General features: G+C 55.6%; 1 protein-coding gene across 1 annotated transcript in view; it reads left to right on the top strand.

Annotated features, from left to right (window-relative positions):
• The first annotated feature begins 21,175 nt into the window (after positions 1-21,175).
• LOC117641053 (serine-rich adhesin for platelets) overlaps positions 21,176-22,790 on the top strand; it is a 66,684-nt gene continuing 65,069 nt past the window's right edge. The window contains exon 1 of the mRNA XM_034378152.1: positions 21,176-21,551. The gene's annotated coding sequence lies outside the window, so the exon portion shown is untranslated. The remainder of the gene's footprint in view (positions 21,552-22,790) is intronic.

The following is a 22,790-nucleotide window of genomic DNA, read 5'->3' on the forward strand; positions in this document are numbered from 1 at the left end:
GCCGTGTTTGTTATTTCGCATCGCATGCGGGCAAAATAGACAGGGAGGCATGCAAATCTGCGCACTGCACCGCAAGTAGCGAGGGGCGGCGATGTGCCCCCACTGTAATGCACTGCAGCCGCCCACACGTGCTGTCCGGCATGCTGCGCGCGCGATGCACCTCGGGATGCACCCAAGCGATGCGTCCAGCCGTTTGCGAACCGAGGGGAGAGTGAAGGGACGACTGCCTCTCTAATCCGCGCCGTGTAGTGTCCGGCCGCACACCGCGCGCGCAGCAAGGCGCGCAGCACACCTTGCACTATTTGATGAGAGGGGAGCGCGGCGCTGACGTGGCCGCGTCAAAGTCCGTCGCGTGTCGCGCTGGACCGGCCGGCTCGTCCTCCCACCCCTGTTTTTAATTATCCTCCCCGTCAACGTAATCTCGCCCTCCGCCGTAATCTCATCCCGATATGAAAACAGACGCGCGTCATCGAGAGGCCGGTGGACAAAAAGAAGGCAAAGCGCGCCAAACAACGCAGTGCGAGGGAGGACCGGAGGAGTGACTGAAAAAACGGTCGAGTGTGATGTCCTCCTTGAGAGGCTTCCTCTCCTTGACGGTGTGTTGACACGTTGCGGCGTCACCGACGCGCACGGGGGTGGACATGAAAGCTTCGACACAAAGACGGCCCACTCCGCGGAAGGATTACGGTGTCGCGAGGACGCTAAGCAGGGCCGCCGCGCGGGGCACTCTCGGGCACGCTGCATATCAAAACCCGTGCAATAACTCAGACTTAGCGCCCAGCACGCGTCCAGCAAGTTGGAGAAAAAATAAAAATTGGCGCGGTACTACTTTTTTGAAGAGCTGCGGGTCAGCGGGGACCGCGGATCTTCATCCATCATCGGGGGCGTGCGTGTCGTCGAGGTGCGCGCCGCGCGTGCTTATTGTCCGTCGCAGCCTCAAATCGTCACGCTCTGCTCCAGCCAGCCTCCAGCCAGCCTCCAGCCTGGACCCAGCTGCACGCGGCCGCGGCGCTGGCTGGACCAGGGATGCTGCGGAGCCGCGCGGTCATCTCGGCACTGCTCCAGTTAACCGGTCCGGTCCTCCCCCAACCTTTCACCCTGGCCATCCGGGCCATCCCCTCGCCACCACGCCGGCAGGGCGGCCACCCTTCCCGGCCCCGGTCGTTTTATTTCCAATTGGCGGTCATGCCTCCGGGCCTAAACAATGCGCGGTCAAGGGCCGTCCCCCGCGACCGCTAGAGAAGTGGCTTTATTCACTCGGCTGCTTAACTAAAACACATTTTTCGCTTTTTGGAAAAACTGTCAATCTAGGTTTTGTGTAAGTACTTGCCACTATATTGGAAACTCTATGCATTATTTGTACGCATGTTGCAAGACAATTTTTTCTTCGTCTGCTCTTGACCAATAACGGTTGTGCTGGTTCATACGTCCGTCGCCTCTTTTTTGCACACCACTGCCCCTATGCTTCTGACGGCGACACGTCGATTTGGTCACAATGCGCCCACATTGCATATGCGGCAACTGTCTAGAAAAAAGTGAGCAGCTGAAACTTTTTCTTCAGAATATTTGGGAGCGCTCCGTCGTGGCGCAATGTACATTGATTGATTCCTTTGGAGCAGCCTTGGAAGTTTCCCTCTCCATCGCCGATTGACAGTCCCATCATTTTTATTATGATTCCATCGAGGTGAGCAGAGGACTAGCAGTCACTCCTGGTGCTGACCAGGACCACCCCGTCGGACACGCCGCGTCTTTGATAAACAATGCCGCTTTGGGGGAAAGCCCCCGCGGATTGAAGCTGCATGCAAGCTTACGTGGCAGGCCATAGCAGGCCCTGACGTGTGAATGTGCACCTTAAATAATGGATGGGCGAAATGGGATCGCCGATCCCGCTTCCACGGGAGCCCTGCTCGGCCGCGGCCCGGTGAGGACCCCGGGGGACCTCTAATACGGGGTCAGTACACACACTGGCCCGTTTCTTGACACAGTTTCAGACAATGCGGCCTCCCAGACGGTCTTCATGCAAAACCGAGAAAGAGAAAAAATGAGATAAAGGAGGAATTTTGCCATGCAGGAAGATGGATGGGAGAAACTGGAACAGCGTCTGTTATGACTATGGCTCCGCCCATGCCTCTTCACGCACGCTCTCCACAGTTTTTGAAAAATGTAAAGAGAAGTCACAGATTTCAGAGGTTTTGGAAACCATATCCCCTCAAGGGCATAAGGAGGATTTTTACGATTACACATAAAATATCTTTAGAGCAGAAGTGTCATCGTAAATTTTTAACGCCAAAACACCGCATCGCTTTTCGCCATTGCAAAATTACGGGATAAAACGCAGAGAGACATGTCGCCGCAACGCAAACAATGATCCGCAACTCTGCATATTCTTTTTCCCCGCTTTCCGTCGCATTAAAACACCATTGCGCTGTGTGGGCTGTCTTTCGATATGGTTTTTCGAATAACGCATTATGCATAAAGCAAAGGCGCGAGTTGACCCCCACCTTTCTTCGGCAAGGCAATAATTCTTGGAAATGTTCTCCTTGCGCTGTGGGAGACGGCGGTGACCTGTCGACCTCTTCCACGCACTTGAAGAGGGGATGAAGGGAACGGGGGTATGAACCACTTTTACAGGACCCAGATTTGTAAAAGTTACCTCACAAATATATTTTGAAAAAATTGATTCGAACCGCAAAAGAAGCCTTTGGGACGGGCTGCAAATATTTCCTCATGGCAAGAATTGGATAAAAAATCCTTATAAAATCATAAAAAAACCTTATAATGGCCTTTATAAAACCCATTTTTAACTAGATAGTTCCAGTCATAACTTACGCTACATTGTATCGAGTCAGTGGGGGTTTGAAAGAAATCCAAGAAAGCTAAACATTGCTTCTGTATTTACACAAAAAAAATGGACAGAGAAAGAAAAATAAGCAAACATTTATTCGATTCGAAGCAGCAAAGCTGGTCAGCCCGGCAGCGATATTTGTCTTGGGACCCCTCTGTGACGTCACTGGCGCACCTTTGCAACAATAACCTTGGAAGTGTGCGTGGCGCGGTCCTTGCCCACCGAAATAGGTCGACAGCCCCTCGCTTTAGCCTCTGGCTTACTTCCGCCTCGCAGCCTCCATACACATTCAGATCAGGAACACTATGGAATGGGGAAAAAATGAGTTTGTGCATATTTGGCTGTGTGTAGGTCCGGGAGGGTGACGCTGCTGGGTCGGCGAAAGGCACATGTGTAAACATGCCGCAAAAAGATTCCGGCTTCGATAGCCAGACGATTTGATTTTGATTACGATGCTACCGGGAAGACGAGGGGGCAAGCAGTCGACGTGTTGCCAAGGAGGCACCCTAGGGCTCCGCCAGTAAGCGTTTACGTTGAGAAAAGTCATGCAGTTTTATTTTAAGTCAACGGCTTGGAGGAAACTATTTTGTGTCACATTGTGTAAATATTGTTAGAACCCACACCATCCAGCACAATTAATACAAGTGAACCATTTTGAAAATACAGTTTTCCATAGTTTTCTTTAAGATGCCCCTTTGAGGTTTCCATAAAAGGCGTTGCATGCAGCTCTGCTTTCATTTCTCCAGCAGTGTCGAGTGGTCGTTACACGCGAAACAAGGCGAAAACATGCCGGCATCATCCATCACGCTATCCGCTGCCGCATGATAATTCGACCCCCGAAGGCGCCGAGGAAAGAATGTGGCAGAAAGCAGGGAAAAGTGCTTAGGCAGCGCATCTGATTGGTCACGGGAATGTGTCGAACCCGCGCCATCACTGTTTTGAGTGTTTACTGATTGATCCGATCCGGTATCGGCTGCCCCTCCAATGATTAATGATATGTAAGTTTTATGAAGCGGATATGGCGAGAGACGTTGCGCGATGTGCGATCGAGTGGAGCGACAGTGGCGCTGTCTCTCGGCAGAGCGATCGCAACGCCTCCCCAATTCTAGGTAGCAAAGAATCCAGGAAGGAAACTTCTTGGTTCTTCAAAGAGTGCAGAACTTTCAGTCTGCATACAACTCTTCATTGCAGCCTCAACCTGCATCGAGACAGAAATCCCTTTTAGCACCCCAACCGACTCCAAGAAAGACCCCCGGACAATGCGTCGTGTTATTTTAGGACATAGAGTGTAGCTGTAGAAATCTTTTTCAAACAACGCGGAAGTACGTGAACTCCTATTCGCAGATCTGTCTTGAGGAAGGGGTAAGCCCCGTAGCGCCCCAAAGGCGTTTGTTTACAAGGGACTGCCGGAGGACAGCGCCTGCAGGCACGCTATCGGGGAAATAAGGTGCTCTAAAATAATACCCCAAAGGAGACTGGCAAGAGTAGCCAGAAGAGGGAGAAAAAGAAGAGGACAAACGTTTTGTTCCATCGACCGCCACCGTGACCCCACACCGAACCGAACGGTGAGTCGGAGGCGACGGCAACCAAAACCAGAATATGCAAATCGGGAGTGCAAGTCGACTGCTCGAGAAAAGAAGGCCCGGACGTTACAATCTGTATCGCATCGGCAGGCCGCGGAGGTGGCATCCGAGGACGCAGAGCGAACGCAGCCAAAGAGGGGTGCCATCTGGGGGCACATTGCCGCAGTCGGTGAGAAGAAGCAGTTACTGTACAGTCCATTCACCTGAAACCAAGTGCTTAACAGGCGCGGCTTGAGAATTTTGCTGTGAGGGCGCAGTGGTGTCTTTTGCCTGTTTACAGAGCGAAAGTAGAGTTCTTTGCCTACCTTCCAGGTGGCCTTAGTACCCAAGGAAGGCGTAATTACCTTAACTGCCCTCCACCTGGAGCCGCGCTTGGTTTTCCTTGGTTTTCCCACACTGTTTTTCTTTCAAGTACAAAGCAATATACAATAAAGTTATGCTTAATTTTTCAAGTTGCCGTACAAGAAAGATTTTTAGCAAAAAATAAATCCTTAATCCTCTGGATTTATTTTGTTTTTAATGTGGCGCACTGATCCTAGGTTTTGCGGTCCCAAAAGTTTCACAACACAATTTTATGCCTCATTCCACGACCCTTAAAGCCGTGAGAGAAAAAACAGCTTCCATCGAAGTCTGCTAAAGGAGGATTTAATTGAAAAACTAGGTTCATATTTATTGCTACAAGGTTGGCTGTGCTCGGAGCCAGTCTCTCGATCCCCTTCTCTCCTGTCCGCGGATGTGCGTTTCCTTCAGGTTGGAAAGTTGAACTTGAAACGCAACGCACCTCGCACGCACACAAACTCACATAACCCGCTCGCCCGTTCCTCCGCTCCGAATTGTAAATGCGACTTATTTTGCGTCATAAATCTGGGATTACAATGATGTTGTATGTCAAGGCGTCGGACACCCAGATTTTTATCGCCTTCACCACAAAAGGGAATGGTCTAAATCTCTCGGTAATGGCGCAATAAAGGCAGTAATAACTCCATATCGGCGTCACCAAGGAGCCAGCAGGTTTACCAACAGGCCTTGTCTTAGGGGTGGCATTCCCTTTCGTGGCAAGGGTTGCCTGAGGACCATGCATCAAGACGTGGCCGCGTGTCTCATCGAGAGTGCAGGTTGTTTGAATCTATATTCCATCAGGGACTCAGCTAAGACTTATGTAAGTTCTCATAGAAAATGCAATCACAAAAAATTGTGGCTTTTAACGTTGGTTCGCTCCTACTTACAAAGACGTTACAATATAGGAAACCAACATCTCGAACATGCACAGTGTCGTTTTTGCAACACACAGCTGAGCGAAAGGGGTAAAAACCATTGCAGGTCATCCAACAGCAAATTGACTTCTTTCGTCATTTTTTTTTGAAATTCCTCGTCCGATACGGGCTACACTACCGCTTCTTGCCAGTCGCTTTCCTTCCGATCGAATTGAGACGTCCTGCCGGTCGTTATAAATTAATTACCGCCTCCCCCGCGTGCAGTGTCGCGCACTCGCGGTCTCGTCTTCAAGGACACAAAGGGCGCCGTTTTTTACCCCGATGAGCCACATCTAACATCCACCTGACCGCGGCGGGGGAGGACTGGAGGACGGCACCCCCATTAGCTGTACCTGTTCTGGTCGAACGGCGGCGAGGCAGGGCCGGGCAAGGCACGGCTAGCCCATATGGCACCTTCGTTGCCTCTCTGGCTTTCACACCTCTGTGGGAACGCGGGTTCTACTCGAGCGGGGGCAAAAAACTCGGTTGATGTTTTACCACAGGGCAGCAGTTGTCATGAGTGTCGATGACATGTAACAGATTCATTCAAAGACCATGAATCACCGTGGTTTCTAGTGTTTCCACACTCTTCAGTCAGTTTGTATGGGTAAATGCCACCTTTCTGCAACATTACTCTGATGGAGGTGTTGCAAACATTCGCTCTGTACGACACGTCCCGATAACGTCTCTACGCCGCCGCCGCCGCCAAAGAAAGGCTAGAAAACCGACTGGGAGCAGCCCACCCCAACACGCCGAACCGCGGACAAGGTGAGGTCAGTTTGAAATCTAATATTTCCCCTCGTCGACCACGTCACCGCATCGACTCTGTGACTTTCTGTATCTCACACACACGCACACTCGGCACCCACCTATACCGTCCGCGAGTGAAGGGAGGCAAGGGGAAGGGCGAGCAAGGCGGAGCAGGGCCGGGCATCGCTAACCAAAGACAAACAAAATGCCGCCTTCGTCGCGACAAAACACGGCGACAATGAAACCCGGCGGCGTGCGGGTGACTGGGTGACGGTTCCCTCGACGTTCACGACGACAAAGTCAACGGATTGAGGTGACACGAGGAGAAAACAAGTCGGGCAGCACGCTGTTATAAAATTGCGCCGCCTCGGAGAAATATATATGGTAAACGTTGCATAATTACATGTGCAGAACGTGGAATGCCGCACGAAAAAAAAAAGATCAAACCGGCTATTGACGAGTATTTTTGAGCTTCCGAGACAAAAATTGCTGTCAACATTTCAGCATAATCTGTCCTACGACAGGTTCGTTCCACCAACCTGCAGACCTTGCTGAGACAGGCGGGGCAACGGCCAGACGGTCAAGGAAGTGCACACAAAATGCATTCTGCAACTCATCCGTGTCACTGCTAGCCCGGCAGTTAGTGGTATGGTAAAAATGATCCAGACATGGAGTGGGCAGCAGCCAACGGACCAATCCACGCCGGCCTTCGCGTCTAAAAAGCCCCACCCACGGACCGGTCCGCGCAGAGCAGTGCCGCGCCGCCCCAGGCTGGGGATGCTCACTTTCACTTGCCCAAAATCCAGCCAGCCAAATGCACCTTCTACATTGCAAATTGCAAAGCGCTGTGCCGGATCAGTCAGTCGGGATAACCTGGCCGTCACGACCTGGGCCTGCAAGAGGGTTGGGGCAGGGCCGGGCAAACCAGAGCAGAACAGGGCTGGCCAGCCAGGGCAGGCCGCGGCAGGCGTGTCCGAGAGAACGAGATTACCGTAACGGGCGCAGGACAGTTTTTCATCGATTCAGCTCAACAAGCCCAGCCAACACAGGCAGATCAAGCAGAGTAAGGCGGCAGCTACATTAAGTTCAAAGATCTCCAGGACCGTCTACTAAATGTAACTTCGAATCAAATGAAAAACGCACTCAAAATGTCGTGTAACTAGCGTGTACTATTTCCGTGGTGATGTTACGTTCACGTAGCATGGCTATCTTATTTGACCCGGCCACGCCTCTTCGTGCTTTCCTCGTTAATAGAGTTGTCAGGTGTCCATCAGGCAAATGACCCCGCCGCAGTCACCCAAGTGGCCATCGGTTACACCTCGTAACATATCCCCACCCACCCATATATGACTTTGCACTTGGGGTGCTGGCCAAGGAGGATTCCGTCACGCGATGCGGTTTTCGGCCTTGCCTCCCTCCAAGGGGTGCCAACGCGCCGACGCATCACGTCCTGGCCCCGGTCAAGGAGCCGCTGCTAACGCAATGCAGCCAAGCAACTCACAAAAAATAATTGCCATTCCCTTTTCAGCTTTTAAGGAACTGTGCAAAGGATTTAAGATTACGATTTCCTTTTTCATATTTTCTGAAATCGGGCCACGTTTATCATGCCCCATTGCAGTCACCAACTCAAAAAGCTGTTTGCTTTTTAGAAACGAAATAAGCGGGTCGACAGGCCCGGTGCGATACCGTCCCCGGAAGGGCCACTTGAACATGAGAAAAGACCAAAACTAATTACCAGAACGTGGTCACTTCACACCTGATAAATAGGCGCACATGACGCGGGGTGGGAACACCGGTTGAAGCTCGCACTAATTACCCAGCCGTCTTTCCTACGGCAGTAACTTTACGACTTTGTCGCCAACCCGCCGCGCATATTTCCCCTTTACCGCGATGCAGATTTACGACTGCTTCCTCATGCTGATCGCTTTATGTCTGCCTCGCCTTTCCTGTAATTGAACCGTCAGTGTCAGGTGGCAGAACGCGATCCGTCACCCAAACCCAGGGCAGATCGACCGGAACGGGCGGCCATATGGATGGCATCGACACCCGACAGCGTGAACTGCAACGGTCATTCAAATAGGAAACTGAAAAAACTAAACGGGCGGGTATTCGAACCACCGGCCGGGACTGTCCTGCTCATAGTCGCACCTGACAGCAAGGCAGTGACAAATGGCGCCGCGGTCTCCCCTAATTAACTGCTCTCCTTGTCGAATGTGGCTGGCTGGCTCAATCTCGATCGATGGGCACGGCGTTTCAAAATCCGCAGCAAAACGTGACGTTTGGTTAAAAGGCTCGCGTGAGGCGCGCGGCCCGGCCTGCCTGCTGGAACTGAGTGGCACACTCAGATGAGATTTCTTGATACGCGACCATCTGGAACTGGTTCACAGCTACGCAGCGCTATACACTCCGGCCGCCCTCGCAGCGACCGACGCGTCACGCGAAGCCCGTGAAGCGACCGCTACCCAAACTCAGTTTTGGCCACTCTGGAAGGCCGGGCTGAAAAAAAAAACGTTACAAAAGCCACTTGCGCTTTGGGCCAGCACTCTGTGAAAGTGTGAGCGATGGACCTAGGGGACAGCCCAAGCAGTGCAAACACAGTCCCTTTGATACGGTTCCTTTGATTGAGGAGCGTTTGGCAAGATCAGCTGGGCCCTGCTCGCGATCCGCACGCGGCTGCCCGAAACAAATTGGATTATCTCTGTCCACTCCACTCCGGGCAGAGAGCCGCAGAGGGTGGCTGTTGTCCGCGGGCCGTCCCGCTGCCCCTTTCCTCCGGGGCGAAGAGGCAGTACAAATGCACGCCACAACTCACTTTCGAACAAACGCGTCCACTCCATGGCCTCCCCCCCCCCTCCGGCCGCGACTGCTTTATGCGAGTGTTTTGACACGGCCTCGCGTCTCTGTGGACAGACCGGACACTCACGGACAGTCGCAGACACTGGAGGCTCGTATTTTCCCTTCCAAACGACGCAAACGTCGCGGTGCGACGCGGTGCGCGTCATCCTCGTGACGGCTGATCGGTCCGAGGGATCCAGGGGGAACGCCGGCCTATTGTCCGCTCCGCTGGGGTCGTCTTAGCGGTCAAGCAGCACCGCCAGACGAATCGATCGAACTGAATCGGGAGCGCAGCGCCCTCGGCATCTTGATGCGCCTCATTTAGCCGCCGACCGCCAACGGGCACATCGTTGTCCTGAAGGAGCTTGGCGGGGAAGCCAAGGAAAGCGGCAGCCAGTTGCAGGCCATATTTTCATACGTCGCATCTGGTTATGCGCGAAGATAAAGTTGGAAAGCGAATCCACCACGCCACTCAGGGCATGCGAGACAACGGGTGCATCCTTGACGACGAGCTTTAGTAACCGCTCCAGGAAATCCAATCGACGAGCACGGTCAGCTGTCACCCAGTCGGGGATGTCAATTGTCCTTGACCACGGGTACGGTGAAAAGAAAAGTGAAACAAGTGAAATTATTAAACCAAAACTTTCGAGGGTTTAAATACTAGGCCGCAATCAGTTTCTGCCATGCAACTAACTTACTTATATCTTTCTGCGCCGGGCTATAAGTGTTTACGTTCTCAAGCCAACAGCACTAGTACAGCGCGAACCGCTGGGCAGCACTACTGGCGGGCAAGGGGTAGCGGCGCTGAGCCTGCTGCTGTGCTGCTGCTGCGCTGCCGCTGGTCACGGGGTGGCGGTCAAGCCTGACCGGCGGAGAGACGGACAAGGCCGGCGCGCCTGACCACACGCAGTGGGGGGTGCCAATTAGTGCTGTTTAAGCCTTTAGTGTCACCATATGGCTCGCCGCGCCTCGTAGTTTTCATTTTTCTCTTGGAATTTTTTCTCTAGCCACCGCCGCAAAAAAAACCTCGTAGGCTAGACGATTTCGTCGGGTCAGGGAATGCAGCCGTAATGCGTCTGGAACTGCCGCGGTGCAGTTCATGAGCGCGATAGAGTAAAGGCCGGTGGCGCGCAGAGCGGCCACTGCTTCACGCACCACAGGTTTGATGAATTTAGGGAAACCTGCCTAACCCTTGCTGGACGTCTCCGCAGAGGGACCGTTTATAAACACCTTGTTGGGCTCTGGACCATCTTTTTCAACTTAGGGGCTCGAATTCATAAGTGATACTACAACCGTTAATTGTGGTCCTTTGCAAGAGTGAAAAAGAGGGCTGAAGTGAAACGTTAGCACTAATGTTATCTTTGCTCGTATACCGGCACCAAAAGGACTCTGTTACCCCTTCCCGCGCGATGCGTCCATTCGCGTCATCCCACGGGAGCTCCCGTGGCGCCCCGCACAATGGCGGCGGAATCGCCGACAAAACGCCCCCCACTGCGCGTGCTTGGGGCGGCGGGCCGGGAGAGCGCTTCCAGTCGGGAGGACCGCTTCCGCAGTGCGCAGGGAGCCGTGTGCCCTCTTATCGGCTAGGGAATCCCGCGCGGTCCCGGCAAGTCCAGTGGGACACGCCGGGCATCGATTGAACCATCATTCGGGTTCGAAACAGCCCCTCTAGCCCTGCGTCAACGTCAGTGTCTGTGCGTCAGCCGCGTTGCCTCGTCGCAATCGCCTTGGCGCTATGCAACCAGGTGCACGACAAATGCACCGCGGTTTCTAATTAAACTCCGTAAAGTATTCCCGAGCGCCCGGCCCGCTGCGGGCAGCACTTGAGCCCGCCTTGCCAAGCGGCCTTTTCAGCGATAATTGAAAACAATTGTTATCGTGCGTCGCATCGCGCGGCGGGGGCCATATGCACCGCCAGCCACGGCCAAGTCGGCCGCGCCACGCCACGCCCCCCGTGGCGCACTCTTGCTCTTTTCGTTCATCATTCGATTGTGTCTTTTTATTTCGCTTTCGCCCCCCTTTTGCATCTCATTCAATTACACCGCGCGTTCCTATCGAACTCCTTGGAGCAGAAAGGAAGGGGTGAGGGGGACGGTGATAAGACGATAACGCGCGCGTGGTTATTGTTTCGGAATGGCTTTTGGACGAGCCGCCTTGCCGTGGTCACCCATGGCTACTTTCGGGTGTCCGTGGTCGATACCGGGCCGCACCGCCATGGACCGGTGAGTACCAGCCGCGCGTCGTACAGCAATTGATAGTGTGGATGGCTTGATGCATGACCGTATACTGTATGCTTCGGAAAGCTTGTAGCTGATGCACCCCTTTGTCGGTTTTAAAAATGAAAGTGAGAGGAGATTCAAAGCAGGTTGAAAATTCACTTCGAATCAAAGCATGTGCTTTGCCATCCGCCGGTGGTGACGTGACGCGTCAGCGTTCATTGGCTCCCCGTCAGACCCCGTGCCCTTGGCACTGGACTCGCGAACCCGTGGGATATCGGGACAAAGCCCCAGGACCCCCTTGTTGAGGCGCACGTCTGGACGAGCTTCTGGGAAAGAGCGCGAACCGATGCGTCGCCGAGCAGGAATGCCACCCGCCGGGCTCCACGACACACAAACAAGGCCGCTTTTTGCGGACGAAAAAGGAAAACGCCTTCGCTCAACAAGAAAAGAGTTCTCGTATAATTAAGCAGTCCGAAAGACAGGGGCGGAATCGCCTATTCTCGCCTGCCGAACCAGAATCGGAGATGATATCCCATCGCGCCGGGTCCCCCTCCACTGAGTGGCCCAGTGTGAGGCCAGAGCGGGCAGTGCCGCGGCAGTGCCGTGCCTGTATGCAAACACGGCATTACGGCCAAACAAAGGGTGAGGCTCGGCGATTCCCAGGTTCGACCGTAAATATGAACCGCGGGGACAAATAAGACAAAAGGCGGCGGAGGCGTGTTTGCGCCGTGGCCACGCGGTGAGTGCCAACCGTCTGCGCTGCCCGTGGCTCTGCCCGTGGCTCTGCCCGTGGGACCGACCGGCAGAGAAAATGGAGTGAGGCCCTCTCCGAGGAAAGCGGTGCCGAGGAGAATCGAACGTCACAGAGAACACAACGCACCTTGCAATGCGAAAAGTTTGTAAATTTTGTCTTGCAAAGACAAAAAAAACTCTTGTTAAAAAAAGAGAAAAATTTACGTAGGTATATTGAGACAATCCCAAACTCTTTACTTACCAGTGTTCTTCGTACATTTAAATCTTCTCTGTGTCTGGGTCAAGTTATGGACCGAAGAAAATCAACTGAGGTTTCGTTGACAGGGTCTTTTTTCAGCCGGATGGGTATCACCTCCGCCTCCCTCGTCCGTTGCCGCGTTCCCGCGCGGTGCAGGGCGGCGCGCACGGCGTGCGTCGGCACCGCTCAATGGGCCTAGACAATACTTTGCGGGCCGCGCCGCTACCGCCGCCATAGTCAACGAGCTCCATTACGCTCGCCTAGAACAATCCTAGAGTGGCTCCATGGGCCTCTATGAGCCTCTACGAGCCTCCCTACGGGGCCGCGCCGCTCCGCATTCATCCACCCCTTCTGGAGTGGCGGCACTCAGTGGCAGGGCAGCGGCACGCCGGCGGCACGCGGCCGATCGTCATTTGTTTCAAGCGCGCGTTTCGCTTTTCAGTTTGAATTGGCCGCGCGGCACTCCGCGCTCGGTCCAGCACCAGCGCTCAAGTCTCCAGGCGCCGCCCCGCCGGCAGGCGGCCAGCCCGCGGTGGGCACGAGTGTCCTCTCTGCGCTGCAGAGCAGGGTTGTTCTTTTCGAACGTCCGGCTGCAAGCAAAGGGTGTGCGCTGTGGACTTCTGCAGACTAGCTCCAATGTTGCGCAGAAAAAAACGCATCAAAACCGGACGTAAGCCACGTGTAACTTGGCGCGAAACGCGCTGTCTGGACGCGTGCCCGCGCTTCAGTGCGTTTCCTCTCGGAGGAAAAGTGTTGGCGAAAACCGGACATCCACCAAAAAAGCAGAAGTGACGCGTCAAAACCACGTCGTAAAAAGTACAGGGCGGGAATAAAAAAAAACTACAGGATAGCGTTCGGAGCACATAGCGGGTTGCTTCGCGCACGTGTGTGAGTGTGTGGGAGTGCTAATCTACGAGGTGCCGCCCCAGGCACGCTCATGCGGCTAAGGCCGCGCGGGGGTGGGGGTGGCGTGCAGTAGTCTGAATAAATTTCAAGAGCTCCGCCCCGCCCTTCCCTCCCTTCGCTCCGTGCACTCCGTGCTTTACTGCACACGTGCCTTTGTCTCTGCTGACCACACGCCGCCGCAACCGCCAATGTAATGAGTGGCCGCGGCAACGCAAGCAACGCAGCAACGCCGAGCCAGGTCAGCGCTTCCGGTGGCGCACCGCCACCAGTTGTCCAAATTGCCCATACCGGCAATGCTGTGCGGACGCCAAGCCGCGCGCGGTAAACGCACAGCTACCGCCCCTGAGCATGCAACCAACACACCGCGCGCAGTTCGAACATACGGGTAGGCCAGGGAAGTCCGCGGAGAAAGACAGGAGCCATGCAAACCAGTAAGGACCCGACTGCTGTTCCGATTTCTAAGTTAGAAACAACATCAAAGAATGGTTTCCAGCCGACCAACGTAAATAAAAAAATTGCAAAAAAAACTTTTTTTTCTGGTTTATTTTTCTGTGTTCTGTGTTGTCAAATAAAGCGTTCCGACCGTTTCGATGTCGCCGAGCCACGTGACACGCTGAGCCGCGCTGCGCGGGGACAGCTGGACCGCGGACCGCGCTGGACCGCGCCGGACCTCGTCCCGCCCGCGGCGTGGAGTGCTTATTACCCGGTGGCCGCGGCTCCGCGGCACTGCCATGGCACTGCACTGCGCCACGGCCACTGTACTGCTGGCGACTGGCCGGAGGCACGCGCGTGCGCGACAAGTTAATACACTATTTAATTGAATTACCCAGCCCTTTTGTCGTGTTTTCAACGATTGCGTGCTTTGCGGTCTGCGTCGTCGTTACAGCAAGCGCGCGGCGGACACCGCGACCACGCCCACGCCGCGGCGCGCGTGGCTGGATATTACATATTTACAGAATCCACCTTCATTTCCAGTGTCATATGCACGGCATGGCTGACGACTGTTTAGCTGAAGGGAGACAACCAGGGGGCACTGGCTCCCCCGATATGTGCACTAACACAACTGCCAGTCAATAATTGTTCATGTGACTCGGGATGGCTGTGTTTGTAGCACTGAACTCTGAATTAAGATCAACGCAGACTTTGCGCGGATGGTTTTCCTCTACTTTCATGTCCTGAGCGTTCATCATCATTGGCACCAAAAAGTTGGTCAAAATGCAGCCTGCAGGGAACTAACCCCTTCTGTTGACCGGCCCTATTGTCTTGGCCCAGTGTGGCATTTCGTTTTCTGGCGGTGTACTGGTCAGGACGCTCCGCCACGCCACTTCCTGCTGGAACTCGAGGGCCCTTCTCGTGGACCGCATGCCTACGTGTGGCCTGGATTTACTTTGCAGTCAAACAATGAAACAAAACGGAAAATTGCTTCTCCCCGCAGCAGTGTCTCTGAATTGTTTCTCATCTAATTCAATTTTGCCTCCAAAAGTTCAAGTTCAGGCTACCAACTCACAGCAGCCGTGCCGCGTTCCAATTCTCACCGGCGCACACCAAAAACGACCATTGAAAAACAGTTCCAACGTGTTTTGCTAGAACTGTGTGCAAAAATAAAATACAGTCACACTGGCAATCATACTTAGCGACTTAGCGTGCAGAAAAATGATAACTAAAACGCAAATGAAACACAGTATTCCTGATGCGCTTCTTGATTGTGTCAACCTGCTGGCGCGCTGCCGGCGCGCTGGTGGCGGCCCGCCCACGCGATGAGGCAGTCTGCCGGCAGACGGCACCAAAGGGTTGCATATGGCGCGTGCCTTCGGCGTGCCGCACTGCCGCGCCACCGCGGTACCCATCCTCGTTACCGGCCTTATCTCAAGCGCCAATCGCGGTATCGGTAGTGCGAGTACGTACCGACGCACCGGTGCAGTGCTGCGGAGCGGAAAGCGCCTTGAGTGTCGTCAAGGGGTTACACTCCTTATTTCCATATTTGGCGCGCGCACGTGCGTGCCTGTCACGCCACGCCCCGTCACACCCTCCTCCTTGGCCACCTCCTCGCGCACGCCCTGGCACGCCCTCGCACGCATCACGGCGTCCGGCGTGGCCCACACGACGCGTGGGACAGTTTTCAATCAATTCCGTCTCGCGGAGGAAGCAAGGTTTTTAGTGGAACTTCCCTCAGCACCGTTCTCTTCATTCAAACACAGCAGTTTGAACGGAAGGTTCTGCAAGGGAATTCTGTCAATCCAAGAAGGATTCAACGGTCAATGAAACAACTACCTCAAGCGGTAATTGACTTGTCTGATGTCGCAGCAACATAACTTCCTTTGCTAAGCATGGGGCCTCAAAATCGTACCAGTTAGGCGCGTGCCAGCCTTCGTCCAAATTCCTTATTTTGACGCCGGGCCTGACAAACACAGCCTCTCCATGTTCATCCGACCATGGACTCGGGTGACAACTGTTGTGCAGCAGCCCTTTGAGCCGCAGAAGTAGCATGGCGAGTGGTGGGGGTGCCATAGAAAAGGGGTTCGGTTAAAAAGAGAGAGGCGGGTACGTTCATGCAAATGGATACCACTCTACGTAACAGTCAAAACACTTAACTTGAGCGTCGCGCGCAAGCGGTCCGATATGGATCTGCATCCATACCGCGCACATGCTGCGCCATGCTGCGCCGCACCGCGCGTGGCGCGCCGCCAGGGCCAGGCCGCGGACGGCCCCGCCCCGGACAGATGCCCCGTGCGATGTTCATGTCGCACGCGCCACAACACGGCCGTGAAATCGTCGCGCATTTTGAACACGCCGTTACAACAAGTTTAATTCCGCTGCATGGAATAAATAATTGGAGCCGCGGCGGTCCACTGCCGGACGCCCGGTGCGTTGCGGTTATGCCGAGCCGCGGCAACTGGCGTGCCAGTCCGTGTGGTGGTTGCGCCGCTAAGTTGCCGACACACCATTCAGGCCACCGAGTGAGCTGTGGCCCGAAAGGTTTCGAGGAAGCCTGACCCAACTGACCCAGTGCTTTACTTCGCGGGATTTCGGCATCCGGAAGCGACTCAGTATGCAAACTAAAGACAAAACCGCAACTCAGGTCCGGGATTCGAACCCGCTACCTTCCGCGCCGAATACGGTACCAGCGAACCGGAAGTGTGTTTAGGAATGACAGAGTGACGCCGGTGACACGCGCCTGCCTGCCATGACAAAAAGCCATTTACCTTAGGGAGGGGGCGAAGGAAACAAATGGGGAAAGGGGCGACAGTGTCCGGCTGCGACCAACAAAATCTCGGATCAATGTGGGCCGGGCGCGCAATGCAGTGTGGGTGTCGCCGGGTATCGCACCCCGAATCACATCAAGGACCGGAAGCGAATCAGGACTGTTTGACTGCGTTGGGGGAAAGTCTAATTCGATTAATGGAATGCCCACTTTTTGATTCCCGTCATATTATTTTTTCCAGCGCTGAAGTGGAGGGGCAAACTGCTTTTCTTCGAACTCCTAATCATCGATTCGTGTTTTGTTTGCTGCCAGGTCACTGTTCGCGGTGCGCTAGTCATTGTTTTGGCGAGCCAATCGCAAGCGGCCCGCGCGCTAATGTCACTTTGTCACGCGCGACTCGGCCCGCGGCCCGTGACGGACACGAGACGAGACGTGACGAACGCGGGGGCGCGTGCCGCCGGCGACATTGCCGCCAGTAACATTAATTTCGACTAATGTCGAATTTCACCCCGCACGGCTCGGCCGCACGCGGCGGCGGGCCGCTACTGCTGGTCAGCGGTATTTTCATTAGGGGACCACTGAGCATTAACAATAATTACACACATTTCCACGCGCGCGTTTGTTGGCCCTCAGAAAGCAGTAATAACACACTGACCGCGTGTGCGGCGGCAGACACAGCCGGAGATGTGCTCGCCGGCTCTCCTTAGCCCCAATCGGAATATGCATGTGAATCGGCCGTCAACAATTAAATTCACATTCACATAAGGGGCGATCGGTGACGACTCGGCATGAAATTGGGCCGAAAGTAGTGCAGCGCGGTGCGGGCCGCGCCTTCATATTTCACGCGCTGCCCCCATCCATCAGCCGCCAACTTGACGGCCTTGACGGCCACCTGGGCGGCGTCCGGGCGGCACATCCGCCGCGAGCTTGCCGTCTCCGTCGCACTGCCGGCGGCGGCCGGGTCGGCCTGCCGCGGGTGCGACGAGGACGGAGTCCGACGGACACAGGACTTCCGATGACGACGCGGTGCCGCCTGGCGGCAGTGGCTGTCGTGCTGGTTGTCGTGGGGCAGGTGACACCATCCACACAAGCCCGGGGCTATACGCTTCACCAATAACAACAAAACCGAACGCGCACGCTGCGCACGCACACACAGACACCGTTTTACGACGCAGGACACTCTCAAAACGCCGTAAAAATCAGTCCGCAATTGGTGGTGTGCCGTGCCCCCGCAGCGCACCAAGCCTAGAGTTTTATTCGTTGTTCGCGGTCACCTCATTGTAACGACCGGGGGAAGCGATGTGGGAATCGAAGCGACGCCCTAACGACCTGTCTCCTCGGGGATCGGCGCGTCTTCGGCGCGTCTTCGGCGCGCTCCATGAGCACGCGGTTGCCGATCAGAGGAGATGACCGTTGCGAAAGGGAACTGATTGGAGCACCGGTGTCGGTAGAAGCTCGTTCCGAAATTCCGTTCGTTTTCCGGAAAGTAAAAGTCCGTTTGGAGGCCGTGCGTGCTCGCGTGCGGCGTGCCGTATTGCTCGGGGCGCCGCGGCGCGCCACGCCCATGGCCACGCCGCTGGCGAAGCTCCTCCCGGACACTCTCGCTGTCACCTGTCTAAGCAAAGTACAGTGCCGTGCACGGCCGGTCAAAGAGGCCCATCAGCAGATAGCCATCTTTTTATCTGCGCGCGTGCCTTCGCACGGCAGCTGTCCCGGTCCCTGTCCCGCCAAGACGGCCCGACTCAACTTACACGGGGAAACGATACCGAACCAGACACGCCGAAGAGACACTTTCAGAAAACCGAGGCCGCGTGTCAGTTCCCGTACGGCTCGGCTGTACGGAAGCGGTCAGCTGCCTCGCTGGTGTGTTGATACTCGAATGCATAAGGCTTTGCTTTGTTTGGGGGTCATGTAGGCGTGCACGGCCGAATGGCTCCAGCTTTTCCTAGGAACGTCCCTGGAAATCACCCATGTCTTTACTATTGGCTACCTGGGAAAACCAGGTACCGTTTTGGCCGCGGTGGGTTCGACAGGCATTTCTAGCTCACCATTTCCCCTCGCGAGGTGCGTGCGTTTTAATTGCCGCAGTTGCCACGGAATTTTTATCCTAGACGACTTGGGCCGGAAGAGCCCATTCGACAGGTAGGCTGGCCATAAAGCAGCCCCGTGCCGCCGTCCGCGCCATCCCGAATGCAAATAAGTCGTCTCAATTATTTGGTCAGTCATTAGCCCGCCTTTACGACGCCAGCTGCCGCGGAGACCGTTCGTCGCTGCTGTCTCTCTAGCATCCTTACGGGACGCTTCAGGAGTGCGAGGGAGACAGCGACGGGCACTTGCTTCGGACGCAGCCACTACCATAGCGCGCCGCGACGCCGTCTCGTCCGTTGGTCCGCGAGAGATAGAGGGCCTCTAGCGACGCGAGACGCGAGCCTCCGCGCCTCGCACTCGTCGTAAACAAATCAAAGGCAATCGGATTCGTGGACGGCACCGCCACGGTACCGCCACGGCCATTGGCACCCCTATCCTCTCCAACTTTACGGCACCCGCAGCGGATCCGCGGCCTCGGGCAAGGCAAGGGAGTCCGTCGCGCGTCAAAGTTCAGGTCCGTTTGACAGCCTGAATGGGAAACGCCGTAAACGTCAGTCAGGAGGAGGCGGTGCCAATCAGAAACGCGGAAAGGGTTTGCCAGGGTGCGCCACGCCCGAAAGGGGTGCGCTCTCATAATGAGCGATTTGATTGGAACTCTTTTTTTTCCTCTCCTCCTGTTCCTTCGGCCTTTCTTTAAGTCGATACGGAGCGAGCGAACCGCCGCCGCCGCCGCTTTCCCACCGGATTTCGGGAAAAGTGTCGCACAACATTAGTCGGTGATTGTTGTGGGAAGTCCGCGGCTAAACTGCAGAAAATAAAGGGGGCGGGGTGAAGGGTGGACAGAAAGGGGTGGGAGGCGAGCCCTCTTGGGAACCCCCGGCGCGCCGATCCAGTGCAGTTGGTTCAGCGGCTCCACCGAACAAGCCGAAGCACATCAGGCATCCTGGAAAAAATCGACATGATTCTGGTATCCCGGTTGGAGTCATAAGACCCTGACTCCACTGAAGTGCCCCCGCGACATGGGGAAGCATTCTCTCGGTGGTGAGGTCCGGGCCAGCAGAGCCACCCCAACCCTTCCTGCTACAAATCACCGAGGCACAAAGACGAGCCCCGCGTCCTCAGATATGCATGTATGCGGACGAATATGATCCACCCACAATATCGCATGATGCCCTCCACTCTATTAAAGGGAGGGGGCGGCTCGGGCGAAGACGACGCACGGAACGAGTGCAAAAAAAGAGAGGTTATTGAAATACTTCCAAAATGTTGATATTTGAATATCAAAGATGGCTTGTGCCGACGATCAAGCGACAACATACTGACTACATACATTTAAATGCGGCCGTGAGTGGGCGGCAATTTGTCGCTCGATAAAAATGATGAACAGTATGAATCGCCAAGCAGGGAGGCCGGATATGGAAAGAATAAATGTCCCGCCGCTGGACAGTGCCATTTTTTTCTCTTCGAGAGGCAAGTAGTTGGAGCAGCGGGGGTCCGATCGAGGGGAAAACAACTTTGAATTTTGATACACACACCGTGTGCTTTTAAAAAACACATGTTGAGGATTTTGTGAATACGATTGAGCTATTATTGCTTCTGCAATCTGGCCATAGACGGTGATTGGTCGGAATGTAAAGGATATCATGCTCCGCGCAATGGCCCTGGGGGTTCAACTGGCACGTGTAAATAGCACCCCTAAACACTGCAATTGGGAGCCTACGCAGAAGTTGAATAATCAGTACTTTCTCGGCCCATTCATAAGATGCCTTGTCAATGGGAGGGCCTAAGGAGTGTGCGTTCCTTGATAGCCATAAGCACAGTGTGCTTCCCTGAGCGAGTTGGGTCGCGAGCGAATCACCCATTGCAGGGCAAGTACCACCCTTCTCTCGTACTAACTGATCAGCTCAGCTGCATCCTGCGACACAAGTTTTCACTTTCAGGGTGTTTACAAAATCGCACCGCCGGCGGCATCGCCACAGTTCGCAGCCGTCTTGTTGCGCGCCTTTCTGAATGCCTTGGGGGGAGGGGGTAGCAGGGGGTTGAGGGTGCCCTGGCAAGAGGGAGGGGGTCATGTATAACGGAGAGTTCGATCACCCATCGGCTCCCATCCCAGTCTCGTGCTCCACATAGCAACCTTTGCCTTGGCTTCTGGCTACCCCCCTCCCCCTTCCCCCCACATCCACCGCGCCACACATTGCCTTAGGTTGGGGACACCCCCTCCCCTCCGTCTTACCTCACCTTGATTTTTTTTCTTCCCTTTTGTCGCTCCTTTGGCCGTCCTTCTCCCTTTGTACACCTTTAGGCGTTCGTCCAGGTAGAGCACGGTGAGAGAGAGCGAGAGAGCGCGCTCGGACCGACTCTCTCGCTCCCCCCTCCGCGCCGCACGCACCGCGGGCTGCTCCGCGATGCCGGCCGGCTGGCCGCGCTGGCCGCGCCGCGCGGAGGGAAGGCGAAGGGAACGGGGGAACTCCTCTCCTCTCCTCAGTGTGCTGTTGGGCGTCGAGCAGAGCGGAGCAGTGCGTGTCGACGCAGCGACGCAGCCACCGGCACCGCGGCGAAGTCTGGGACGTCGTGCGTGTGCGTGCGTCAATGAGTGTGTGTGCGTGTGTGTGTCAGTGCTTCGCCCGCTGCTTCTCCCACTGGATTACACGGACTTAACCTCCATCGGCCCGACAGTGCGTTAAGGATTTTCGAACAAGGATTGTCAAAAAAGTGGTGCCGTCGGCACGTCGCAACGAGGAAACGTTGCAAACCTGTGTGTGTGAGTGACTGTGCGCGCGTTGTGGATAACTCCGGGACTTCGGCCTGCTTCAAGCTGCTTCAATGCGGCCGCTGCGACCCGGACCATAGCTGTCGCTCCGAGAGAGCTTCCACAACAGGTAACGTGCGTCGTAGTTCTGCAGGGGCGGAGCGCTCGTTCTGGGAACGCTGTTGCAGTTGCAAGGAGGCATACACATCGAGGCAGTGCACCATATTATTAGCAGCTGGGGATCTTCTTCGAACGGCTCAATGGGCGTCCCGGCCTCGCGGCGTGTGAGGGTGGAGTCATCGCCGAGGTCACGGCTACGCCACTGGTCAGGTGCTGCCGTTGGGGACGTCGCTGCACGTCGCGCTGCGTCGCGCTGCGGGGTGCGGGGCGGCGCGGGGCCGCGGGGCGCACATGCGGGTGGGACAAAGCGCGGAGCCATGCCGGTGCAGTGGTACGTACGGTACCAGGCACAGTGCGATCTGCTGGATCTGGAGCGCAGCGCGCAGTCACATTGTCCAGCCTCGTTTTTACAGAAGCTCTGCTCCTCCTCCTCCTTGATCATCTTCTCTCCTCCTTTTGCGCAGCGACGATTAGCGCGCTGAGGCTTTCGGCGACGCGATGACAGCGAGCTCCTCCAGCGGGATGCCCTGCGTCCTCCAGGCCGTCCCCCAGGCCGCCCTTGCCCGGCCACCACTTTTCACTTTTTTGACTGCGAATAGAATGCCCCCGGGGCAGCCCTTCGCAGCGAGAGCAAGCGAGAGCAAGCGAGAGCTGCTGATCCGGCGAGGGGGCGGGGAGGGGAGGGGCACCGGTATTTGCCGAGTCTCAAAAGAAAAAGGGTTGGCGAGCTGCTGGTGGAGGGGGTGGCCAACATGTGGGCACATTCGCAATAAGCTCCCCGTGTGAGTGTGCGTCTGTGTGAGTGCGTGTACGCGAATGTGATGTTCTGTCTGGCTGCCCCAGGTGCGCACTGCCGCGTCGTGTGAACTAAAGCGTTGCCGTAAAACTCGCGAGCGTCGTTAAAACTCGTTCTCGTTGCAAACTGCAACCATCAGTAGTAGTGAAACACGCGCATTATTTTCAGAGTTTCGCTCGGCTCGCTTATTTTTGACGTGGTGCGGTGTCGGCGCGGTGGCCTCCAATATAAGGTCGCTTTTAAGCCCCTCTCCATTGTGTGGGGCTGCGGGGGCGTACCTGGCGGCCCCGTCAAGGGCCGAGGGTCTGGCCGTGGGGCCCGGAGAGGGGCCCAGCACAGGGGACCACCCAGAGCAATTCGTCGCGCGCACCCAAACAAGCAGACGACCCGCCAGGCCGCGCCACGCCCGCCGACACGTATTGGCTAAGTGACGGTCTCACGCGGCACCGCCAG

Source organism: Thrips palmi, unplaced genomic scaffold, assembly GCF_012932325.1.
Source record: "Thrips palmi isolate BJ-2018 unplaced genomic scaffold, TpBJ-2018v1 HiC_scaffold_15, whole genome shotgun sequence".
NCBI classification, from domain to species: Eukaryota; Metazoa; Arthropoda; class Insecta; order Thysanoptera; family Thripidae; genus Thrips; species Thrips palmi.